This window comes from Arachis ipaensis, chromosome B03, assembly GCF_000816755.2.
Source record: "Arachis ipaensis cultivar K30076 chromosome B03, Araip1.1, whole genome shotgun sequence".
NCBI lineage: Eukaryota > Viridiplantae > Streptophyta > Magnoliopsida > Fabales > Fabaceae > Arachis > Arachis ipaensis.
Genome location: NC_029787.2, coordinates 80,286,018 through 80,290,021, shown reverse-complemented (window position 1 = coordinate 80,290,021; position 4,004 = coordinate 80,286,018). Strand labels below are relative to the sequence as shown.

At 36.8% G+C, this 4,004-nt stretch overlaps 1 long non-coding RNA gene across 1 annotated transcript; it reads right to left on the bottom strand.

The window, feature by feature from the left end:
* LOC110270213 lies at positions 332-1,641 on the bottom strand. The gene is made up of 2 exons (XR_002359473.1): positions 1,459-1,641; positions 332-1,360 (listed from the first exon to the last, which is right to left on the bottom strand). It is a non-coding gene; the product is annotated as an uncharacterized LOC110270213 (long non-coding RNA).

Here is a 4,004-nt window from a genome sequence, read left to right as displayed (position 1 = left end):
ATATGGTTTCCCGATGTTTATCCTAGCCCAAAAACTTAAGGTATGTAGGCATAAGTTCTTTACCTAAAAGACTTAGACTAATAATAACTCTAAAAAGGAAATAGATGATTTGGTGACGTAATTGGAGGAAGTGAGAGGAGAAGGCACACATGGAGGTTTTGAGGTGATTAAAATTGAAAAGAAGCTGGAAGATGTTTATGCTAAAGAGGAGTCTTATTGGAAGGAAAAATCCAGGTGCAAATGGTTGAAGGAAGGGCATCGTAACACGAATTTTCTCACTAGAAATTTCATGCTAGAAATCGGAGAAATAAAATCTGAGGACTAGTAAGAGAGGACAGTGTTCTTACTTCCACCCCTGAGGGCATTGCAAATGTAGGTGAAAACTACTTCAGAAATATATTTACTTCAACCAATAAGGAAGATCCATCCCCTTTCTTTAAACACTTTCAGCCCATGGTTATAGCTAGCATGAATCTTAGACTGACAGAAATATTATCCACTAAAGAAACTAAGAGGGTTGCTTTTATTGTATATGCGACTAGTGCTCCGGGTGATGATGGTTTTACGGCAAAATTCTTTCAAGAATACTTGGACATAGTTGGCAGAGATGAGCATAAAGTAGTACGCAGCTTCTTTGGAGGAGGAAAGATATTTGAGAGTTTCAATCACACTTAAATTTGTTTAATCCCAAAGATTCCTGGTGCCAGAGATATGACAGAGGTGAGACCAATTAGTTTATCTACGGTTGTATATAAGATTATCTTAAAGGTGTTGGTTCATAGATTACAAAATTTCATGAATGTGATTATAAGTCCTACCCAAAGTGCCTTCCTAAAAGGAAGATTAATCTCTGATAATATACTAATAGCTCATGAATGAATGTACTATCTAAAAACTAAGAAAAGAGGGATTGATTATGAAATGGCAATGAAGTTAGATATGAGTAAAGTATATGATAGAGTTGAATGGCATTTTTTATAGTTTATGTTGCATAAGATGGGCTTTGATGTTAAATAGATTTCTTGGATAACAAAATTAGTCTCTACTGTTTCTTATTATGTACTTATGGAGGGTCAACCTTATAGTTTTTTTAAGCCAACAAGAGAAATCCGTCAAGGAAACCCCCTTATCACCTTATCTTTTCTGATATGTGTGGAAGGATTATCCTTCATGCTACATGAGGCAGAACAAAACAAGCTTATACAAGAAATTTAGATAAATAAGAGAAGTCCAACAATAAACCACTTACTATTTACAGATGACTCAATCCTTTTTGGTAAGGCATTGCCAGAACATTGCCAGAATATCCTCTCATTGCTCATGAATTATAAAAGTATAAGCAGGCAAAAAGTGAATTTACCTAAATCATCATTTTTCAGTAATAATACTCCACAAGACATCCGGGAACAACTAGCAGCAATTATGAATGTTGATCATATTGAAGTACACGATAAATACCTAGTGTTACCATCGGTGGTCCATCGCTCTAAGAAAACTACCTTCAGTGACATCAAAGAAAAAGTCCAAAAGAAGGTGCAATATTGGAAGAGGAACTTGCGATCCACCGGGGGGATATGTACTGATTAAAGCTGTAGGTGAAGCGGTTCTAATTTGTACGCTATATTTATTCGGACTCTGAACACTCCTTTTCTACTCAGCAAGGTGAACTAGCTCCCCTCCTCCTTTTCTCGCCAACTTCTTCAATTTTTTAACCCCACTAGAGAGTGATATTTCTTCACTATCTCCCTTTTGTGCCTTTGAACTAGTCTCAATTTCTTGAAGAGGATCTCTTACAGCATGTTTTTGTGTCACTTTATTAGGTTAACATTAGGATGCAATTTGATTCCCCTTCACACCGGGCACCAGTGTCAGATTGTTGAGTTTCATTCTCTTTGTTGCTGACTTTGAAATTCTGGCCTGTAAATTGGTCTACTGAACAATCTGGGACTGGTTTCTTCTTCCTTATTTCCCCATTCAGACGTGCTTCATTGCTCTCCCCTTTCCTTGTCTCCTCCCTTCGTTCCACCTTGACTCCAATTTGATTAGCTTTAAACCATTCACCCAGTTTACCCGGCTGATGATGTTGTTGTTTCATATCCTCTATTTGTAAAATCCCTAAAATATCCTTACTCCTTTTTTTCCAAACTAAACCCTAAATATCTCTTAACATGCACACACTGCTGAGAATGAAAGAAAGAAAAAGAGAGAGGGAAAGCAGAGAGGGAGAAGAAAGGAAGAGGGGGAGAAGGAGGATGATGTTGCTGAGGGCCACGCCGCCGTCACTGTCATCGTCGTGGCTGCACGTGGAAGACTGTCACCGTCGCTGAGGGAAGCCTGAGCAGAGAGAAGAGAACGTGCAGAAAAGAAAGAGGCACGATGGATATAGGAGGGAGGTTCCGTCGCCGTCACTGCCGGAGACCTAGCCTCCGCCGTCGAAGCCAGCCTCACAGTCGTCGACGTAGTTGCAGATTTGGAGTTTCAAAGAGAGAGAGGAGTTCGCGGAGAGAGAGAAACGCCAGGGAGGAGGCACTGTCCATTGCTGCGTTGTTCCTGTCGACGTTCGGATGTACCTGAACCAAGCCATCGTCCTTGCAGCTAGAGTTGGTGGTGCTGCTGGAGCTGAACCGTTCTTGTCACTATCCTAGTCCAGCCTTTCTCCTTAATTCTGCTCTAGCTTTCCTGTCCTATTATGCCACCATTTAATCTGCCTTGTCCTTGTTTTAATTCAATTTTAGTTTTGTCATGTTTTAGATTCCCAGAACTATCGCCAACTCCATCTTGTTGCTACTCTGGTCCAAATTTTGTGCTCATTTTCTATTCTACTTCAATCCTCCTCACCTTGAATTTGGCACTCCGAATTTAGTCTCTTTGGTCCCTTAGGACCATGTTGTGAGTAAGCTTTACATTTATAACCGTTAACCTTTTGGTTTATGCTATTTTAAGTTTTTAATTATATTTATAAAATTATTGTTGAAGAATTTTGATTTGATTAAAATAATTGATTTATTATAGTTGGATAATTATTTTTATGAAGCTCGTACCTTAGAAATTTTATATGAGACTATATGTATATGTTTGATAAAGTTTTATATTATTTTAGAATATTTGATTTTACTCAAATACATACTTTTGAAGCATTAAAGTATTTGTTGATCACTCACTTATTTTGAAATTGTAAAATTTGTTTTTGTGATTGAAAAAGTATAGTTAGAAAAGATTTTTGACAAGAAATTATTATCTGATTTGATTTGATTCGATACTTTATATATCTGAAAGATTAAATATTTATTGTAATTGAAACTATATGTTTTGAATTAGTTTGAGAGGCTCATATTAGAAAACCGTAGTTAACAGCGGTTATGACGTTAACTTAGATGCATCTAACTCAGACTCTAGCTAGCAGGGGTGTTACTAGCCTAATGTGTAGGCTGCACATTAGATTTGTTATTCTGTTAGGACACACAAAAGGAAAGGGCTACCCATAGAGGTGGAGCCGCCCAAGTGTAAACTTTTGATTTGATTTCTATATGAGAACTCCCTTATTGATTCACTTATTATGATCAATTACTGTTTTCTAATTAAAAATTACTTTAATAATAATATTTATATGGTCTCATGTGGATTGTAAATGTATTGTCTAGTCACTGAGTTACAAAACTCATTCCGTTTTTCTAAGAATATTTTTCAGGAATAAATACTTGAATATGTGAGCTCTCTATTCAAGAATTATGATCTACAATGGATATCTGTTCCTTGTTGAGTTCCTTGACGTTGTATGCTCCGTATGTCACAGGCAGGATCCAACCATTCTTAGTTATTTTAACTTTCGTTAAAAATGTATAACTATTTATTTTAGAACTTGTAAATTATTTAAAATCTTTGTAACTTTCTTATTTAATTTATATTTGAGTCTGATAGGCATGCTAGGGGACTGTCTCCCTGAACGTCGGTCATGGCTCATTTTTGGTCGTGACAAAGTGGTATCAGAGCCTAGGTTTAACTTG